Source organism: Glandiceps talaboti, chromosome 1, assembly GCF_964340395.1.
Source record: "Glandiceps talaboti chromosome 1, keGlaTala1.1, whole genome shotgun sequence".
Lineage (NCBI taxonomy): Eukaryota > Metazoa > Hemichordata > Enteropneusta > Spengelidae > Glandiceps > Glandiceps talaboti.
Genome location: NC_135549.1, coordinates 14088832 through 14112892, shown reverse-complemented (window position 1 = coordinate 14112892; position 24061 = coordinate 14088832). Strand labels below are relative to the sequence as shown.

The 24061-nt window shown below is 35.3% G+C and overlaps 2 protein-coding genes across 3 annotated transcripts in view; one reads left to right on the top strand and one right to left on the bottom strand.

The window, feature by feature from the left end:
- LOC144436938 (tumor suppressor candidate 2-like) overlaps positions 1-24061 on the top strand; it is a 70124-nt gene that overhangs the window by 34991 nt on the left and 11072 nt on the right. The window lies entirely within an intron of this gene.
- The window catches only part of LOC144436901 (uncharacterized), a 76982-nt gene that overhangs the window by 51225 nt on the left and 1696 nt on the right, over positions 1-24061 (bottom strand). The gene's annotated exons all lie outside the window — the stretch shown is intronic.

Below are 24061 nucleotides of genomic sequence, written 5' to 3'. Positions count from 1 at the left end.
GCTCATGAAATAAGTAGTGTAAAAAGGCCATGAGCTGGTATCGTTGCTATATCGTATGCATGAATTGGTTAGCAGTTATCGTTCAAATTGGAATTATATGACAAATAGTTCAGATAAACAGCGGGCGTTATGGTTGAATCAAGAATATAACTCACAGTTGTTAAAGGATGAGACAGCTGGTGATATCAAAAGTTGAAAAAATGCATGGTCTGAGTATCAAACACTATTATTCCGTCAATGGAACTAATTTCATTTTTAGATTATTACAAAAGTGATGCAAGTAGAAACATGATTATTAGAAATGGAACTTTGAGTAGGTTTATGTAGACTTTACTTTGAGCCAGTGTAGGTCCTAACTGGTTAGTTTTATAAGGCCATGAGTTGAGTTCTATTCGGACATGGACATGGACATGGACATGGACACAGACACAGACACAGACACAGACACAGACACAGACACAGACACAGACACAGACACAGACACGGACATGGACACAGACACGGACATGGACACAGACATGGACATAGACACAGACACAGACACGGACACAGACACAGACACAGACACAGACATGGACATGGACACAGACACAGACACAGACACAGACATGACACAGACATGGACACAGACACGGACACGACACGTCCATGGACATGGACATGGACACAGACACAGACACGAACACAGACACAGACACGGACACGTCCATGGACATGGACACAGACACAGACATGGACATGGACATGGACATGGACATGGACATGGACATGGACACAGACACAGACACGAACACAGACACAGACACGGACACGTCCATGGACATGGACATGGACACAGACACGGACACGAACACAGACATGGACATAGACACAGACACAGACACGGACACGGACAAGGACATGGACACAGACACGGACACGTCCATGGACATGGACGTGGACACAGACACAGACACAGACATGGACATGACACGGACACGGACAAGGACATGGACACAGACACGAACACAGACACAGACATGGACGTGGACACAGACACAGACACAGACATGGACATGACACGGACACGGACACAGACATGGACATGGACATGGACACAGACACAGACACGGACACGGACACGGACACGGACACGGACACGGACACGGACACGGACACGGACACGGACACGGACACGGACACGGACACGGACACGGACACGGACACGGACACGGACACGGACACAGACACGGACATGGACACAGACACAGACACAGACACGGACATGACACAGACATGGGCACAGACACGGACACGACACAGACACAGACATGGACATAGACACAGACACGGACATGGACATGGAAATGGACACAGACACGAACATTTTACTTGAATAAATTTTAAGTTGTTGTAAGGTTTTGATACAGAATATAGTTCAGATACATGTAATGAATGTAATTTTGAAATCAAGAAAAATTACTGATAAGTACTCAATGGTGGAATAGATCGCATTGTATACAGTGGAAATAATCCTATTTGAATATTCAGATTTCAACAAAGTTGATGTGAGTACCGGTATTGAAATTAGGTCATACACCAAATTTACCATTGAAACACAAATGATGATTATGGTTTTGATTTAATTTCTTTACCTTTTAATCTTATGCCATAGATTTTAACCATTCTCGCAAACCAGAATTATTATTTCTACCACTACATTTTGAAATAAATGTAGGAGGCTCGTTAAGAACGTTGTCATAAAACAGGCCATGGTTTGCGACAATGATTTTAACGGACAAGATAACAATTTCAAATTATATGTATGGTCCCTGTGTACTATACAGTATATGTAAGCCTCCATTTACCTGAGAATGTTTTCAAATAAAAACACTAAAAATTAATAATAATGTTTTTGTTGTCACGTGTTTACATGATAAACCAACAAACATGTTTCACCATTTTACAAATGTACATGAAAGTACTACAGATGGCACACTTTGAAAATGATGCTGTTGCACATGTACACATGTAATAACAGTTTAAGCACATGCATAACATCCATGCTATATTATTATGTTTATTGCTTTTCAAGGCCTCCGGCCCAAATACAAGTAAGAAATGAACAAATATATCAAAGTCAGAAAGTTCAGGTTCGTTTGTTCTCATCATCAGTCTAATGAACTTATTAAAATTTGGTTTGGCTGTGAATTCATTCATTCATAGTACAAGCGTAAGTATGTCATTGATGGAGAGGGTGGGGGTGGGGGGCGGGGTCATCCCTGAATTAACCTATATACATTTATGAATTTTTGTTGCATTTTCACCATATGTTTACATATATTCTCCATATTTGAATCTTTGTTTTCACACTTTTACCAGGACTCAGTTTTCAACTGAAAACAGATTATATTGTAAGTGATCCACTTGTGGCAGCATTTTCAAATTGTTGCATTTTCATGTGCATTTTGACTTCTCCGTGTATTAACAGTAATACAATGTACATACAAATGCATAAAAAAAGTCATGTTTTCATTTAAAAATCGCATCGTGTAAACAGGACCTTTTTTTTTTTGATGTTAATTATATATTTAAACCCAATCATTCTTGACGAATACATTTCCACAAAAAGTTTTTCAAAAGGAAAATAGAATTGGGTAAAAACTTTATGAACATAAAATGTCAACCATTGTGATCGATAATTGATAGAGACACCTATGGGAATTTTGATTCGTAATTTACCAATATTAGAATAACAAATTACCGGTGGAAAGAAAAGCCCCAGAGTTCTGTTGAATTTACATTGTGTGTAATCAAAGCAACATGTAAATGTGAAATGATTGATGGTTGAATAACATATCCAGCTGTAGCAATATATTGTATTGTTACATTTTTTAAGATTAATAATAAACAATTTATCATCATCAATAAAAAATTTCAATTATGATGTGTTATTAATCATATTTGACGTACAGAACATGACATGATTATTTGCCTTCATTTAGTATATAGTATATCCTATGTGGATGGATTTTAAACTTCATAGTGACAAGCAAGCTATGAGTGATGTCCTTTGTTTTTCAGAATCTGCTATTACTTGTTTTGGATCATAGTCATTAAATTGTTCCACTAGGATATGCTAGACTTAATTACAACAGTCTCTTGGTGCCTTTGCTTCACTATTAATTTGTATATACAATTATGGTTATGTGATGTAAGTCATAAATCTAATGCCACTCTTCCATCCCTACCAATCAGAGAAACTTTGCTGTTGTGTGCATTGTGGTTCATCCAAGTAGCCAAGCCTCAAGACACTGTAAACAGAGAAATCTATGCTAAATGTTGAAATCAGAAACCAAAAGCTGCAATTGCAGCATTGAGATGTAAACCTATGACATCATCACATCCCCCACCTTACTTAGTGTACATTTAGAAACAAGGGATGGAGTTGAGCCATAAAAAACAAACACAATCAGACTATTATACTGAATATTAAAGATTGTTTGAATGAAAAAAACAACAACAACAAAATCTCACAGGCAGTTGTCAATATTTGATGGATTACCAGCTTGACAGTGTCACACCCTTTTACTATGGATATTTGCATATACACAGTTTGAAGTCTATTGCATGATGCCTGGTGTGTTGGGTGAACAGCATCACAAGTTTCTTGGTTCAGTGAAGGAAAGTTTTCAACCAGTCATGTATAGTACATGTATTATTAACAGCTGGTTTACAATTCTATTGAAAATCCTGTACTGCAAGCAGTAGCCAGAGCCTCAAGCCACTTGCAATATGCCGAGATGAGTTTTAAGCAGTACTTGAGAACAATTTCATTAAATACAGAGAAAAAGTACATTTTAAAATTGATTATTGGTTTCTTTTTAACTAGAGGGGTAAGTATATTGATGACTAATTGGCTACCAACAGACTTCAAGCTTTTTGAGGTTTGTCAGAACGTGTGCTGTATAATTGAGTTATGTTTCTCTGTCTCTTTCTGTGCCTGGCCATTTTTTTTTTGAAGTCACATTTAGGTTTTTCATTTGTCCTATTCAATTGCTTTCAAACCTTGCATAAAGATTAGACACGGCATAGAAAATTTGTGTCAGTATAGCATCTTGTGTCACAATGGCTGATATAGCTAATAAAACAGTATCGCCTGTGGGTAGCACATATGAAAAATTCTGAACCAAATCCAGCAAATCTGAATTTTTTTTGATGAGAACAAATCTGATTTTATACATACCTAGACAATGTTTATAGTTTCAAGCCTGCTGAACCAGAAAATGCGGTGGCAGTTCTCCATACTTGCTCAAGGCTCAAATTAAATTTTTGATGCAGACAGTCACCAAGTTATGTATGCAAACAGCTGTATATATCTATCTTGTCTGATGTGTATGTATTTTGTCATTTTGATGAGATGGTATTTTTATATATGTGTATAGAATTACCTATTTTATCATATGGACTATACAGCAGGAACTCTTTGTCCAGTACATCCCCCCCAAAAAAAGAAAACGAAAAAAAGTTGACAGTTGCATGATGCTTAATTGAGTCCCAATCAACTGTAATGTCATTTATTATGTGACTCAGATAGAATTTGTTCCTCAATCGATTAAAAGTCCATTAGTTTCCACGCAATTGTGTAGTCAGTGAACAACAGTATGTTTTAGACTTAGCATGAAAAGCTAGGTTGAATGATTGGTATCAAGACTACGAGTCATGGACATGTGGTCTATAGATTTCCTAAATAGAAGAGTTTAATAAATAGTTTGATAGCATCTCTATCAATACTTAGATGATAGAAATTATCGCTGTTGGATATTGAAAATTGATTTCATTAACCGACTTCTATTATTGTTGTTCTCTATTCAAGACCTTTCAGCCATTCAGTCATTCAACTATTTCATCAATTTTTTACCCCGAGAAACTAAGAAGAGGAATTCTTTTGAGTGTCGCTTTTGAAAAGAGCGATAATACTGAGGAGGCTAATTTCCTAATAGCCCTTGCGTGCCATGTCATAACGTTCTTTTAACTATACCAGCTAATTGTAGGCATCCTTTGAAGTATCTTTTTTCTACAGCTGAAAGAAGAGCCTAAACTTGTTATTTGAACACCTTTGGGTTTTCCTAGTTCCTTAAAAGGAAGTTACTCCATCCCTTGATTTTCTTAGTTGTCAGACAATGAATCCATCACTGTATACATGTATCATAGCTGAAGTTGTTTAAATGTAACCATCTGGTGATGGGGTAGTACTAGTTGTCTGATTGTGTCCAGGTTTGGAGGAGGGAGGGGAGGGGAGGGGAGGGGGAAGAGATAGTATCCTCGTAGTATCTTGAGTGTGTTACACATATATGAAACGTAGGTCGTGATATTTCCAGTCATTGTAATTAAGTACAATTTGACCAGCAGGAGCTAAAACTGGTTTGTAAGCTAGAAAATGATTAAAAACATCATTTTAACATTATGATTGAAGGCATACTTAATTACAAAAGTCTACCCACAGAATTAGAAGAGTTGTTTTTGTCCTGCCATATATTTTTTTTGAACCAACAAGTTGTGATAATTTGATGATCAGAAAGATACCAGTATAGGAGAACACCATATATCGGATATTCTCTTTTCTGCATACTGAAAATCCAACCATTGATGTACCGATATCACCTTTTTATGGATCTCGGTCAGGGGTAGGTATACATTGTCAATGTGATGAAATTGTTCCCATGGGTGTTGATTGCAATATTTGCCTTCATAATAATGTGTATCAATGATACATACTGTGATGTACATGTACTGTATGGTCAAAGGGGAAGGTTTGTAAATTCTGTGCCACCACACTAGAATGGTTTCTTCATGTGTGTGTGTGCGTGCGTGCGTGCGTGCGTGCGTGCGTGCGTGCGTGCGTGCATGCGTGCATGCGTGTGTGTGTTTTGACACCATGGTGCCGAGTCACGATAGAAGCTTTAGAACTCGGAAAGAGCTGTGTAATATACATTTTGTTCAATTAGTATAAGTGGTATAACTTGTAAGTCAGTGAAATTGCGAGTAAAACTATACATTTAATTTTCAGTATATTATTTAATATATAAAAATGTTCAAATCCAAAATAGGTATATGTACCAGAAGCAGGCAGGATAAGGTGAACTTGTACGAATTACATATTTAAAAATAACAACAGATGAAATTCTACTGGTAGGGTACACAGACTAACATGAATATATTTATATTGAAGCTTCTTTCTCAATGGCTGTTTATTGTAACTAATTATCTTTATGAATACTAGGTACAATGAAGCTTCAAGGACTTGTTTAATAGATGGAAAATTAATATGACACAACCCCATGATGCAAGAGTGCAAGTATGGCATACTCAGGGTATTTGTACTAGTGATTGCAGTGTTCTCAGCAGTTATACCTTCATGAGCATAGCGAGTGAAAGTGCAGACAAAAACACTTCAAACACGATTGCAAAACAAATATCCCTGAGTGTCCGCTGGCACTCATGTGGCATGGGATTATGTTATTAAATTACATATATGTTTATTGGAAACAGCAAATTGCCATAGAAACGATACAGGGTGATCACATGCTTTTGTGTACAGAAAACAACATACCCTCACTTTGCTATATCATTTGCATAAATGTATGCAATAATAATGGTTTATGGTGTTGCACTGCAGTGCAATGTCACTAGTATGCATGTATACCGGTGCAAGTAATCTCTGGTACATACATAATAAAGCTAATTACATTCAGACTTAGATAAATAAAATTAATTATGCTGGTACCTTTCTACTTCAAATTGTGCCAAATGAAATTGCATTGAGAAATAATTGTCCAACTCATTAATTTTTCTAATTTATGACAAAAAGTGATGTAATAAGTTCATTATTTTATGTTGCCTTTATAAATTGATTATGATAATGGACATCACAACCATGAGACACATTAATACATACATTGATAGGCAAACAAAAATATGTATAAAGGTTCTGACAGTGTGACTGCACTCCGGCCCTCACTTCTGTGCTCAATACAACCTGTAACACCAAAGTGTTTTCTGTATGTACCACAATCGTTTATAGCATCCATATCAAGTGTTAAAGTATACTGTTTCATTTGCTAATTGACCACATTAGAAAGGCCACATTCTAGGCTTGTAAATAAACCAATTGAAACAGTATACTTTTACACTTTATATGAATGTTAGAGAAAGTGCTTTACTTCAGTGTTACTTGTTGTATTAGGTTACCAGTTCAAGTTGCTGGACACCTTAAAAAGTTGCTTTGTTACATATCTCTAAATATTACTATCATTGCAGGTCTTGAATATGATGGAAGTCTAGTAATAAAGTATAACATGAGGACTTTTTAGTATCAGACAAACTGTCTCTGACCAAATACTGGACTAGGGAATGTACTCCTTCCAACCTGTATCATATTTTTAGTTTTGCAAAATATTCAATGTATCTTGCAATGTGACAATGGAATAGTATGCCAAATTGTGGATGAAATATGTGACATGAAAATAATGATACTATCTGTGAAATATGTGATCTGAAGATAATGATACTATCAAGTATAATTGAAAGCCACTTGCCAGCCACTAACTCAAAACTACACCCACATACACACTCATCATTGTTTTGAAAGACATCAGAATTATATAGCTGTATTTTGCTAGGAAATACATGTGTTGTTGGAAAGTTATGGTCTGAAGAATATCACCCACGTGTGTGATGCTGTATATTAAACTTATTATAGATTAATTCATACCATTCTTTAAAGGTTGAATTTATCTATACAGAAAAAATGAATTGTAACACTGCAGATTTATTGTCTGAAGTAATATAGGTATGTGTGTATGTGTATGTGTATGTGTGTGTGTGTGTGTGTGTGTGTGTGTGTGTGTGTGTGTGTGTGTGTGTGTATGGGCGTGTGTGTTTATGTATGTATGTATGTATGTATGTATGTATGTATGTATGTATGTATGTATGTATGTATGTATGTGTATGTGTGTGTGCATGCATATGTGTATATGTATGTATGTATGTATGTATGTATGTATGTATGTATGTATGTATGTATGTATGTATGTAGTTTAATTATTGTATTGCATATGAAAGGGCATATGGTTTTGTGGTACTTTATCAAATATCCTTTTCTTTTGAACAGTGTGTAGGTGGGTAGAAATAGACTGTGTAGGTGGAAATGTGCTGTTATACCGCGAGCTGAGTTATGAAAAAATGGGATGAAATAATAGAGTTTGTGTCGTGTGACCTGTACAGACTGTGTAGTACTTGTAGTTTTGGTATTAATAAAAATGTCAGCTATTTTGTACACACCATTCTGTTTAATACTTCAAATGTTTGAATGTATTTTGGTAATACTAGATATAAGTAGCCATGCTTGTAAATGAAATTGGTGCATCTGTACAGTTTTAAGACACAGAATTTTGCTGGAGGTGTGTCGTAAAAAATGTATAATTATTGCATGGATTTTGGTGTATTATTGAACATAAGGAGACTGTTTCCGCCTCCTCAAATTGAATACATTATTACCTAGCCTTGGGAAACACTGCCAAATTGAGTAGATAAATGGAAATCATCTTTCAAGATCAGGGAGTTACTAACTCTTCCAATATCCAAGTGCCAGTTATGGTATTGGTCATTTTCCTGTACTGTCAGAGAAGTTGCAAAGAGTTTTATGAATTGACAGTCCTGTGTTGTTCAAAGGTTTCAAAGCCCTGGTCATTTCCCTGATTAGACCAATGTTACAGAGTATGTCTTGGAGAGGATACATAAAATTATATATTATCAGAGACTTGCCTTACCAAAGTGTCTCTTGTATTCAGAGCCCCTAGCTAAAAATTCCCCACTTGTTTTGAGAGTATATACATATATATCTTCAGATAGTCTGAAATAATGATATTTTCTATAGCAGCTATTAGCATGTGTATACCTGGCCAAGGTTGGGTAGACTTAAAGAAAAAGTTGTCTGGCAGACGTATAGAAAAAATTGGTCTTGAAGAGCAGAATGATAACTATTATCGAATCTGTAAAACTCTACTGACAAGATATCACTAACTTGGGATTGAATCGTGAGCCTTTAATGTGTCACAAGACTTACAGCAGCAGTTTCGGGGCACCTGTACATCGTGATATGACATATGTAGAGCTAATAATCTTATTTGCAAGCCACACACAGTACATCTGTGCATGACTAGAACATAGAAAATGGTGATGGAATTACAGTATACGTGATGTCAATGGTTTGAAAAAAAAAAATAGTTCATTGAGGACAATGCCGCATTCTGGTGTTATAAACATGTGTATGGGGGGAGCACAGATTTGTATAAGGAGAATACAATACATGTAAACCATCTATTAAAGTCAATACCAGCTGGTACCCTATATCAATTTACATGTAGAGGCCCAATATAAAGACCTGTCTAATCTGCTGTTGTTGGTTAATGATATTTCAATTTATATAGCTGTGTCAGCTAATACCAGGATATATGAGAATTACCTGACCTTTTGTGTAATATATATCTCTCTACTTATAATAGAATGATATAGGTTGTATTCAAATTTTATGTTATACTGTAAATGTATGAGCTTATGGTTACTCATCCAATAATATTAATGTACTTATTAAAAATAGCAGATTTATATTCTTTGTGGAAATATGTAGCATATAGTGTGGGGTTTATACTTTGTACCTGTATATCAAAAACTATATATTATTATTAACATGTTTCATGAACATTTGTGTGTATGAAAACCCAGGGCTTGAAATTCACTTTTTTTTGGTAGTCCCAGTCAGCTACCATTTTCAAGGATGGTGACCAATAGTCCGATATTCCTGAACTGAAATATATCCTCTATTGGAAATATGTGTGTGTTATTAAAATACTTTCATGTCCGTAAATCTTCCATCCTTTAAATCTTTGCAGAATCAGTGGTAGCCTGAGTGGGTTACCAGCTGCAAATTATGGTAGCTCCGTCCGTGACAAGAATTGGTGTAGTCTGTGGACATGGGACTGTTGATTTGAAGCCCTGAAACCCCATGCGTTAATTGTTTGTCAAGATTGTCATAGTCCCAAAACATAAGTATGTAATAATGCCATGAAGTATTGTGGTAATAATGCATGTATAGACCATTGATCAGCAGTTGTTTAATATTAAGTCCTACTTCGATATTACAAAAGTGTGTTTTCACAGTGTCTACAGTACTGTGAGCTGTATAGTTCGATTTTAGCATACTAAAAGAAATATCACAGTGGTGGTTTGAACTATCAGAATTTGACTTTCTACGATATTACAACTTCAAATAAAGGAAAATTAAGATAAAAATAATATCCCAGGGAAGTCTAAATACAGACAGACAAATTAAAATACTGACAATTATTTACCAGTGCAGTGGTTCACAGATATTGACATTCCTTTTACAGTATGCTAATTTCATTTTATGATGCATTCTACAAGTATTGATTATTCATATCATACGATTTGATTTCACTTGTTTTTTTAATGGAAAATGAAGTGTCCTAGAAAAATATAATGGAATGCTGAAAGTAGCTGAATTCAAGCTAGTATTAACTACTACAATATACATGTAATACAGCATTTACTAGACTAGCCTGTTTACAGTGTATACTGTGACTCTGATTGTTGTAACTTGTTGTCATTGCTGTCGTCATTGTTGTCATTGTCGTCATATTTCTAACCAGATATTGGAATCACAGTCAATGTAAACATGTTGCTCAGTATTTGCAAAATTACCAAAACTGAAAGGAGTGCAAAAACACAAATGAAAATTGTTAGGGTTGCATGGTCTCAACAAAACTCATCGCAAAGGGTTTCCACAGTTTTGGGCTAGCTTTCACCACCGTTGACAGTTGACACAGCATCACCAGGTCATCAAAAATCTAATTAAAGTAGTGAAAATGAACATGAAAGGAGTATTTATAAATTATAGTTTGTGGAATTATTTGATGCAATCGCTATTGAAAAGTCACAAACGTCGACAGTTACTCAATCATGTGAAGCTAAAAACGGCATTATGAGTTTATACTCTTTAAGTTGGATCCTCAGAGTGAAAACACCGTAATGAAACCCAAACCCATCCAACTGTGGTTGATATAGCAAATCTCCAAGGTGTTATAATCAATAATGATTCTGCATTAATTTCACTACTGTATTGGAAATCAAACTTTTCTGTAAAAACAGCTGTTAAAACATGCCAACTTTATTAATTAAGAATTTGAAACTGTAAAATTTATGGAGTTGTACATTTCATGTATTGACAGCTGGTTACTAGATATGTATCGTAGCACTGAACTTTCACTGATGCTGACAAGTATCTGATATGGACCAAAGGGACATGCTAGGGGTAATGAAACACTGTGTGTCAAGAAATCAGAAATCAGAAATCAGAAATCAGAAATCAAAATTCTAACATGTCTAGTTTGATTGATGACTTCTAATTCATAAATCTTAACTAAAATTTGATAACATGGCATGATTATGGGATCAGAGGAGATTATTGAAGTTTTGAAGAATTTTAACATTATCAAAGTGTCTACTCATCCGATTATGATGCATGTATCTCATGCATAAAATCTCATCTGAAGCTATGACAGTGAAGTAACAGTGAAGTTGGACACATTGTTATTCAAAATAGGTAATTTGCATACATACATATTTTACATGTATATGGTATCATGTACTTAGCAGTATGGAGTTTTATGATTATGTAGAAAATATTCTGTGAAAATCAAAATTCAGGGCACATCAGAATCTAATCTTTATAGACAAGCAGTGCAGTATTGTGGCAGCATTATATATATACTTAACCTGCCTCAAATCACCATATTTTTCTATGTAGTGTCTGCATAAATAACAAACTTCAACCTGTACATCATAGAACAAACAGATCGAGAGATAGTATGAATAGATTTTTCTAAGCAGGTGGCTTAAAAGTAGTGATATGTATTCATGCACACACACACACATACACACAGTTCAAATCTGTACGTTTCCAATTTAATCTAAAACTAGAAATCTAGCTAATTTTGTAGATTATTGCATGCCATGCATATTAATTACCTGATTTGCATAATCTGTTTTCAGTAACCCAGTAGACTGTTGTTGAGAAGCTTAGAATCCAGGGTTTATCATCAATTATTAAAGTTGACGCCTAGCTGATATTTTTTTGGAGAAGGGATTAAGATCGATTTCATTCTGCATGCGTCATCATCTTGCTGTATGTTCAGACAAGAATTTGACATCAAAATCCAAACAAACCTGGTATCACCAGTTAGATATTGCGGCGAAGTTATCCTAATATCTGATTTTAGAATTGCCAAGGCATTGTAAAAAGCAAAACTTATGATAGATTTTGAAAATGATATGAGACGGTTATTGTATTTGCTTGAATCAGAGCCCAATCTACTTTTAATGAAATTGGCTATGTATCTCAAATGTCATGCCGTAGCTTGAAATAATTGACCAATTTCACAATGCTTTAGGGTTTTATGATTTATATGCTGCCAGTTATTGCATAGATTTTGAACAATACCCTTTCTGATATGAGGGGGAAGCATTCTCTTTCTTTGCAAGGCTGTTATCACTAATAATAATAATAATACATGTGTATGTCCTGGATCTCAGTTGGAACAACTGTACCTATTTCTACAATGATAAAATTGTATGAAGTCAAGATATGAGTCTGTTTTAGCACCGAACTTAAAACATCAAAAATTATTCACTGTACTTGTTCAGTTTATTGTAACTTTCTATACCCACTCTGTCATTGTAGACTTCTACCCTGTACATATTATGTTTGTACAACTCCAATACATTTATCTATTAAAATGGCACCATATTTGTATTTGCTTTGAACAAGATATTTTGTTGAGATGGAAGGGATGATTTTGATAAACAAACACAAAGACTGTTGACTTTTCATTTGATGTCAAGCATAAACTCCAAAAGTAGGTTGGTTACCATGACAACAAAAATATTCATCCCATCATGTTATGATAGTGATTTTTGAAATTTATTGTCACAGCACTGAGCATTTAGTGTGTTTGAACATTGTGTTTGCTTTCATTTTATTGGATATTGAAAGAGCCAAATTAGTGAGTAATGTGAGTAATATTTGGACCTGACTAACAAAAAATGAAAAGTGAAACTAAAGAAAGATAAAAATGTACACAGTAGATGTTACTATTCCTTTTCAGGATTCCCCATCTACTCTAATTTTATAAATTAGGATGTATACGTTGTTATGGAAATTATGAGTGCAGAAAATGATAGAAATATCGAAGTTTTGAAACCAAAGTGCAGGGATGTTGTTATTACAGTGTTACCCAAATTTGGACAAATATGCTCATGAAAGCACAACCACAAAATAGAGAAAAATGATGAAGAACGTATACACAAACAGAAAAATATGATTTTAAATTTGGACCATATTTTATACAACCCTGTGACATTAATGTTTTCAATATTTGATAGATAATGGTGCATACGCATAAAGCCACTGGCAAACAACCAACATGCAGGTCTGTTCGCTTTTCTCTGAAAAGCTATTTCATAAAGCTTAATACGTGTACACACTGGGCTTTTTTACTGTCAAATTAGTCTGATATGAGAGAATGAGATTAAAATGCATTGCATTAATGTTTGCATGTAGGTAAGCATTTCTATAGTAATGTCACTCACACACAGCGTGAGGACATTTCTATTGCGTGTGTAATAACTGGTGCAGTAAACATTCAACACTTGGTACATAGTTATTGTATCCTCCGTACATTTACATATAGATGTGTAGCGTGTGGAGATAGTCATTAGTTCATGAACACTACAATCAAATTAATAGATCTATTAAACACCATTCAGTTCTCGGCCTCAATAAATATGCTGTCATTTTAATAGTCGGTTGAATATTGCAGGAAATCCATGGATTGGTATAGGTCATACGATTTTAATCAATATATACCTATCATAACAGATGGAGTGAGGATTATATCACATAGTATTTGGATTCGTTAGTATTTGGGGAAAGCGTTTGATCGGTATTCTTTAGCTATGATTATTTGAGGTGACGGTTTCAGTAATATGGGATGAAATATGTGAAAAAAACCCTGCTGTGGTATGAATTTTATAGTCAGGGGTTCAATCTGTGTTTGTGCTCACTGAAGACTTAGGTATTGGTATTCTATAGATTGCAAGGGCTTGAAGTTGAGCAGGGTAGGAAATCATAGAGTTAAGTCTCGATCCATAGATTGCAAGGGCTTTGCGTTGAGCAGGGTAGGAAATCATAGAGTTAAGTCTCGATCCATAGATTGCAAGGGCTTTAAGTTGAGCAGGGTAGGAAATCATAGAGTTAAGTCTCGATCCGTAGATTGCAAGGGCTTTACGTTGAGCAGGGTAGGAAATCACAAGAGTTCAGTCTCGATCCATAGATTGCAAGGGCTTTAAGTCTAGCAGAGTAGGAATCACAGAGTTCAGTCTTGATCCTTACTGATAGCATTTTGTAATAGGACAAATATGACATGACAGGTGACACGTGTGATGTGTAGATATGAAATAGAATATAATTTCACTTCCCCGAAAGGTTAAGATCATTCTTGAAATATGTTTTGTATAAATTTATAGCAACAAATAGCAAATCAATGGGAACTTTTTGACAATTTTATTCAATTGAAATTTATCATGGGTGAACTTTATTGTTGAAAAATTAAAATTAAAATGACAAGATATATGAGAAGGAATGTTTTATGGGACTCTAGGTTCATACTTTGTAATGAAATTTCTACTCAGTCAAAATATTTCTTTGGAGCGAATCCCAAAATTTTGCCGACATTTTGTGAGCACCGTCAGGGTGGTACTACTGTAAGAGATATTCATGGTTTTCTGTGCGTTTCAGTTTCCTATCCATGTACCTAGATTATTTTACCCATCGTCATCTGATTCTTACATAACTCTCAGTTGCAACTATAATAAATAATTAATAATGAATAAATAAATAATTCAAAGACATAATTATTTGATGGTAAACTATCAATATTATCAATCAATCAATCAATCAATCAATCAATCAATCAATCAATCAATCAATCAATCAATCAATCAATCAATCAATCAATCAATCAGAAATTTTATAGAGTGCCTGTATCCAATACGAAGTAGAGTTCAGAGGCGCTGTACAGTTAACTTTCACGAACAAGTATGCTTTAAGGTTCTTCCTGAAGGCATTGACTGTGGGTGTCTGTCAAAGCTCCAGTGGCAATTTGTTCCAAAGACGTGGTGTGGCACAAGAGAAAGCACGGCCACCAAAGGAATTAAGTTTGCAATTGGGTTCAAACAGTAAATATTTGTTCGATGACCGAGGTGTGTGGAGGTTAGGCTTCTCACGGAGAGTGTCCGATAAGTAAGGCGGTGAAAGACCATGCGATATTTTATAGGTGGTCAGGAGAACATTGTAATCAATTCTGTATTGTACCGGCAACCAGTGCAGTTCCTTTAGTATTGGTGTAATATGTTGACGTTTCTTTACCAGTGTGATGATCCTAGCTGCTGTGTTCTGTGCATGTTGTAATGGTTTGATGTGTTCATATGGTAGTCCGTAAAGAAGTGCATTGCTATAATCGAGTTTGGAAGAAAGGACGGCTTGAATCAGTTGCTGACAAGTGCTTTTACTGAGAAAGTGACAAATGTGACCAGGTCAATATTAACTTTGACATTAAACTATTAGATTAAAAATGGAAATTGTACAGTTGTAGACTCTGTCTGAGTAAACACATTTGTTTGGCAAATCAGCAAGAATTTGATACCAAATGAATTTATATCTTTGTTTTTTGATACAGGAGTACATTTGTGTCAGCACAGTTTAAGTTTTATGACTATGTTAAAACTGTAAATCCACAAGCTTATTTGATTAGGGTGAATTATTCCCAATTATTATTTCATTAGATGAAAAATAAATGTTTGATTATGTTAAGTGAGAGATTGGATGTGACCTGTGCAAAGTAGAAAATTAATTCGTTTCATAACTGGTTCATATACAGCACCAATATGTAATGTTATAGTTAATGTTAATGTCTACATGAGTTTGATTTTTTGTGTTTACAATTCTTGCATATCTGACGAATGCTGGTTGCCATGGCTACACTAATAAAAAAGCAGTATAGCTTAAAAGCATCATGAATATAAGAAAACAATAATGAAGCCAGTATATACCGAAGGCAACAACCTACTTCTTTATAAATACAAACATTTTGTTACTTTGAGCACATTTTCTCTGGAAGTGTTGCGTTTTCCACTAAAATATTTACAGAATCTTCATAATATTCTCACGAGAGACTGGTAATACCAGGTAGAGGCTATCTGGTAGTTGTTTTGATATCGTTTTTGGTACAAGATGAAATGGTTTCTGAGAGCAATTTTCATTGTTATTCATCAGATATTCAGAAATGACAAGAGGGCTATTAAAAATAACACCTTTGTTATATTATAAAAATGGAGAACACATCTGTTACCAGTACCACTAGTTGTAGTAATTGTAGTGTTTGTTGTGGTTTTGAGGGTTTTTGTGCTTTTTTTTCATTCAGATGTTTAATTGGAAGCAAACGCTACAATTCTAAATGTAAATGCAAATAGACAGAAGCGATTCAGATCTGAATCGCTAAGTTGGGTGCTGCTAAATTACACCGTATCTGCCAAAAACTCAGACATTTTTTAGCTCCGACATTAATTACGTAGCCTTCAGGACCCACGAAATGTTCAGAGGTTCAAAATGTTCAAAATTGGCAAAAGTAGCAACTTTTCATTGTGATCTTGTCTATTTGCATTAACATTACAGGAATTGTAGCATTTGCTTCCAGTTGAACATTCGAAAGAAAAATAGCACAAAACAGAAAAAACAACCTTAAAATCACAACAAATGTTACAATTATTGCAGATACTGTACCACATGCTCCAAAATGTACCCACATTTGCCATTCAACATGTACATACAAACTGTACCAAGCACTTGAATTTCAGGGAAGTATTTGTCAAGTGAAATACAATGTACTGTTTACTTGACAGCTCCCATGCAATACAGAAGAACCAACAAAGTTTATCAATAGTTTAACTCAATAAAGCTACATTATATCCCTGCGGTATAACACAAAACAAGATACCGTGTGATTGGTTTACAAGACAGTAACGAATGATACTGGTAAACTGTAGGTGGCAACATATAGATTACTAGTCCTGCTTGCTGACAGAATATTGGAGTGTGACAATGCCCCATTTCTTCTCCGTCCTGCAAAAAAGCTGTACACCGAATCATAACCTACCCTAGCACTGCCTAATATCATAGAATTAATAGGTCCAGCAGTCAAATATTAGCAAATGATTGATTGTTTACTCATTTGACATCTCTTTGACTATAATAGTCCCCATTCTGATAACCAGAGTTATGACATTGGACATTTTCATAATTTCAAATGCTGAGTCCGTATGCCCCTCCTTATCTAGAGTATACTGGAAAGCATATTCCAATATATGGTGGCATATACTCACATGAAAGGAGGGATGTTTGAAATTTGTGAAAAGATCAGATTTTGACATTCTTGGTCATCCAAGTGGGAATTATTGTTGTAAGAAATGTGAAATAAATAGATACTAGTAGTTACTTGATCGCTAATATTTGACCACGGCACTTGATATTATTCATTAATGGCATACCAAGCACCATGCTGGTGTGTTAGGATCAGGCTCATTATTTTGATTCTATTTTGAAGCCGGTGTAGACTGGTCAATGTCAGCATACAGTCATGCCTTACTCTGTCTGTAAGCTGGACTCACAGATAACTAGTATATATACCTGTATTACTCAGCAGAGATATAAAACTGTATGTCATAGGGTGAAGTTTTACTTTAATAGTGGAAGCAAAAAGAAGGAATTTGCTAATGGTTTGAAGGTAATATGTTGACAGGAATATTCATGTTATTGTGTCTCATGCATGTAAAATGGCTTAGCATTCTCATTCAATAATATTATAAATCAAGAAATATAAGTTTTATAGTATGATACATATGGTGAAATAAAAGGTAAATTATGAAAAATATCAAGACATGATATATTTCTGTATGTAACGATATCAGGACTTGGGGTAAGTAAGTTGATAGGTTTGATTTTGTAAGATTTTCACATTTATTAAAAAATGTAAGAAAAATCAGGATGGGTGATATTTTTTGACATGGTGAATAGATTGATTGCAAATATGCTTTATCAGGAAACAGTATAACAAAACAAAGCAGCAAAATGATTATAAAAGTTAAACTGACAATGCTTGTCTCAAAGATAGTAGATACAACATTCACTTCCCATATGGTTTGTGATTGATTACTGTCATACTGACAGATGAGGAAGGCAGTTTGTATAGCTTGAGTGCAAGTTTTCATCAACTGTTCATCTGATAGTGCTGGCAATTTCACCCTTGTTGAGCTCACCGTATGGTTTCAGTGATGTACATGTACATGCATATTGTATGTGATGTCTAGAGGTGCCTGCTCTTCAAGCAAAGGTATTTGAAAGTCACAAACTACCAGTATATTTAAACAGGCAATATATATTTGTAAACAGGGTACACGCTTATTTTTGTAAAGAGATTCTTCTTCTCTAAAGCTGCGGTTGTAACTTTCCTTGTCATAGTTTTGAAGTAATGTAATAATGGCTGGCTACAAATAAATCGTATGGAAATGTGGCTCAAGTGTCCAGCTCTATGTCTTTTTGTGTAAGAGACATCCTCTGATACTGAACTTGACCAACCTCACAGCTCATGTGCCATAGAAGCTGTGCAACAGAACTCTTCACTACATGTGTATTTTCTGTGTGAGACCCCTTCTGTAGCTGAGTGTGCCTTAATAGAAGTATGTTTCAAATGTCCAGCACTACATGCATATTATCTGTATAGGATCCTTTCTCCATGTAGCTGAGTGTGCCTCTGAAGTATTGTTCAAGTGTCCATCACTACTTGTGTTATCTGTATGAGATCCATTTTAGCTGAGTGTGCCTCTGAAGTATTGTTCAAGTGTCCATCACTACTTGTGTTATCTGTATGAGAACCATTTTAGCTGAGTGGGCCTCTGAAGTATGGTTCAAGTGTCCAGCACTACATATATTATCTATATGAGAACCTCTGAGTCTCTATTAAGCTCTCTAACATTTATGTATGGCTCAAGTGTCCAGAACTGTGTGTATTATCTGTACGACAGCGCCCTTCTAGCTGAGTGTGCCTCTGAAGTATGGCTCAAGTGTCCAGAACTGTGTGTATTATCTGTACGACAGCCCCTTCTAGCTGCGCGTGCCTCTGAAGTATGGTTCAAGTGTCCAGCACTACATATTTTATATGTTTGAGACTCTCTCTAACTCTGTAACATTGACGAATGGCTCAAGTGTCCAGCACTAGATATGTATGAGACTCTCTCTAACTCTGTAACATTGACGAATGGCTCAAGTGTCCAGCACTACATATTTTATATGTATGAGACTCTCTCTAACTCTGTAACATTGACGAATGGCTCAAGTGTCCATCACTACATATTTTATATGTATGAGACCCTCTCTAACTATGTAACATTGATGAATGGCTCAAGTGTCCATCACTACATATTTTATATGTATGAGACTCTCTCTAACTCTGTAACATTGACGAATGGCTCAAGTGTCCATCACTACATATTTTATATGTTTGAGACTCTCTCTAACTCTGTAACATTGACGAATGGCTCAAGTGTCTAGCACTACATATTTTATATGTATGAGACTCTCTCTAACTCTGTAACATTGACGAATGGCTCAAGTGTCTAGCACTACATATTTTATATGTATGAGACTCTCTCTAACTCTGTAACATTGACGTATGGCTCAAGTGTCCAGCATTGTATGTATTACTATATCTTTATGACGGCCCCTTTTAGCAGTGTAACATTGATATATGGTTGAAATGTTCAGCACGATATGTGTATATGTATCTGTACCAGTGTATGAAAACCCTTCTAGTTGTGCAACACTCAAGTATGCTTCTTGTAGGCTGTCACTCTGTTGATGAAACCCATTATAAAAGTGAGTCAACATTTTCTCAAGTATTCTTAGGGGAGTTATGAAATGAAGAGTTTATTACACGAGCTGTCGCTTATTAATTGATACATGTTATATTGATGATGTTGATCTTAATATTTTGCTAATAACATATTGATTATTGATGAATGTTGTTAAATTAGCCAAGGAAATAAGCAAAACTAAATTGCTTTGAATGAATGAAGTTTGTCCAGTATTTGACGGCAGCCCATTCCCCACTTTTCTCTATTGAGGTGAATTTTTGGTCTTAGTATGACATCATATGATCTATTGTGATAGGTTGATGTCCTTGTCCAAGGTGTGTAATAAATAGATTTGCATAGACTGTCAAATACTTGTATGTTGTAACAAGTGCCTTCCCGCTGTTAGCTTCCAAATTTATTTTCAATTCTTGTGAGCAAGCAGTGAATATAGGATGTAGCCTCAATTTAGATGACCTCAAATCTACAGATTGGAAGAAGTATCATTTTGATTCGTTAAAAATGATGTGTATCTCAAATATTTTTGAAACTCCAGATGCAAAATACATTTCTAAATTGAACAAAATCTTGTGGTCCTGGAAATATTGTTTCAGTCTCTTTCTTTTGAGTCTTTGGTCAGAAAATTGGCTTTGTGTGTGTGTGTGTGTGTGTGTGTGTGTGTGTGTGTGTGTGTGTGTGTGTGTGTGTGTGTGTGTGTGTGTGTGTGTGTGTGTGTGTGTGTGTGTGTGTGTGTGTGTGTGTGTGTGTGTGTGTGTGTGTGTGTGTGTGTGTGTGTGTGTGTGTGTGTGTGTGTGTGCGTGTATGTGTGTGTGCATGCGTGTGCATGTGTTTTGCATTTCATATTGTTGAGTTTCCATGGAAGAACAAGGTATGGTATTAATATCACAAGAGTTTCACAACTTTAAAAAAAAAAGAAAACAACTTAGATTTTGTTTCATAAACCTTGCCTGTCTAGGTGTTGTTCTGTGAAATTCTACAACAACAAGTAATACTGAAGTAAAGCACTTTCTGTATGTGCTACACTCATTTATAGCAATCGTATCTAGTGTAAAAGTATATTGTTTCAATTGGTTTATTTACAAGCCTAGCATGTGGCCTTTCTAGTGTTGTCAACTAGCAAATGAAACAGTATACTTTTACACTTGGTTTGATTGCTATAAAAAGATTGTGGTACATACAGAAAATGTTTTACTTTGATGTTATGTTATGGGTTGTATTTCACTCTTCAAAACTGAAAATGAAAATATCTTCCTTCATGTTTGTGTGTGAAATGTCGCATGTACAGTGGTGGAGAAATGTGATGTGTTGGTCGAGTCAACTTATGAAATTATTTCATCTTTTACTTGATGAATTCAACACTTTGTGTGGTATGAGTAATAGACTCTTAAGATGAGTTTGGACTCTGTGTGATCAAGTAATTAGTGGCTAGAAAGATATAATCTAGCAGTTGAATAACCCTCTGATAAAGTAATTAGTGGTTTGATGGATAATTTCTACTTTTGAAAATATAGCTGTCTGTGGAGAGTGGAGATTTGTGGCCTCATAAATAAGTCAGCCTTATTACCTAGCTGCAATACAATAGAAGTAGTTTACTCCATGCACGACAGCATGTCTAGAATAGACTGTTTTACAGCGTGACAGATTTATCACCATGGGAAGTGTTTGAACTTGCTATTTTTATCTTAGTTGAACTGTTTAACAAGGGACTAGTTCATCATTTAAAGTAACTTCATTCTAGAAAAGAACAATTTCTCTCTGAGTTTGGGTAGTAGAAATGGATTAATTCATTGAAACTGAAGATAGAAATGGTTAATGTCCTACTAAATGAAGTTGTACAAAAAATAAACCTTCTCCGTATATCATTGAGAATCCTTGTCTCATAGTCTGTTACTTTTCTAGAATCCTTCTCTCACAGTCTGTTACTTTTCTAGAATCATTGTCAGTCTGTTACCTTTCTAGAATCATTGTCTCACAGTCTGTAACTTTTCTAGAATCATTGTCAGTCTGTTACTTTTCTAGAATCCTTGTCTGTCACAGTCTGTTACTTTTCTAGAATCCTTGTGTCACAGTCTGTTACTTTTCTAGAATCCTTGTCTCACAGTCTGTTACTTTTCTAGAATCCTTGTGTCACAGTCTGTTACTTTTCTAGAATCCTTGTCTCACAGTCTGTTACTTTTCTAGAATCCTTGTCTCACAGTCTGTTAATTTTCTAGAATCATCGTCTCAATCTGTTACTTTTCTAGAATCATTGTCTCAGTCTGTTACCTTTCTAGAATCATTGTCTCACAGTCTGTTGCTTTTCTAGAATCTGTTATAAACATCCCATTGTGGTAAGTAACTGTTGGAGAAATAAAGTGTCTAACTCTCTGTCACCTTTGTGGAAATGTATCACCATCTCCTTACTCTGTGCAACACAGCAAGCTTCATAGCCTGCAAGCTATGAGATAGCATAGCTTGCATTCTATTTGCCAAGATGACAGAGAAAACTAACACACTCAAGGATCAATTAGTAGCATTTATTAGCCTAATCAACACCCTTTTAATAGTCATCACACATAATTTGTAACTTGAAACAAAAGCCATGGCAACGACGTCAGGTGGTCTGACTCCCAGATTGCCGGCTTCCATCAGGCCACTGTTGCCATGGAGATTAAGGAGGATATAATTCTTGAACTAATAACAATGAGTTATATCTGTAGGCCTCAAGATGAAGATAAAAGTAGTTCAAAAGCCTGGTAATTTGATGGAAAGCTACCTTGTCAATCTGCCTGCTAATGTTTACATGTAAAATGAATTCACAGCTACATGGCGTACTAGGAAGTGTGTACATGTGCAATGAATTCACAGCTACATGACATACTAGGCATTAGCAAGGAAGTGTGTACATGTACGCTGAATTCACAGCTACATGACATACTAGGCATTAGCCAGGAAGTGTGTACATGTACAATGAATTCACAGCTACATGACGTACTAGGCATTAGCAAGGAAGTGTGTACATGTACGCTGAATTCACAGCTACATGACATACTAGGCATTAGCCAGGAAGTGTGTACATGTACAATGAATTCACAGCTACATGACATACCAGGCAATAGTCAGGAAGTGTGTACATGTACACTGAATTCACAGCTACACAAGGTACCAGGCAATAGTCAGGAAGTGTGTACATGTACAATGAATTCACAGCTACATGACGTACCAGGCATTAGCCAGGAAGTGTGTACATGTACACTGAATTCACAGGTTGTACTCGGTATTAGCCAGCCATTTGCAGTTTGCCATCAGATACCTTGTTTAAAAAGTGATAATGCATCCATTTTTTTATCAGATATTGCTACACTGAAAGCTTGTCTCTCTCTTGTATTTCCCTGTCAGTGTTTTACCACTTGCATCATAGATGTTGGCGAGAGATGCTTGCAGATGTCATAGTATAAATGAATATGTGTACAAAAATATGTCTGTTCTGAAGTTTTAGTGTAAAAAAATGTAGTCTGTTTGAAGGTTTTGAGTATGTCTGTTATTTTACTAACATGGGGAAGATGGTATATACAAAGTGAGAAAAGACAGTTTTATACAAATTTTCAAAATTTTTTGGAAAAGCAGTATTTACCAATTTTATCATTTTTAAAAGATAGAAGACAAGTATACATCTCTTGGGAATTTTTTTCATAACATTCCCTGTATCCATATATTTCAAGAAAAGGTGAGATCTTTATATATGAACATGTTGCTATAAGTTACAAGAGAAAATGAAAAATGAGAGAGACTGGTACTGTGATAAAGTGTCATAACTAGAAATGGCTGTTTTTTGTCTATTTATTTCGGCAATTTTGATAAAGGGCTGACCTTAGTCTAATTTTTGCTTGGTGAATATTATGATTTGTAAATGTCAAAGCAATATCGCCTCAGAGTGTGAAGGTTTCTTCTTTTGCATTGTCACTTGTGTTTCTTAATGAAT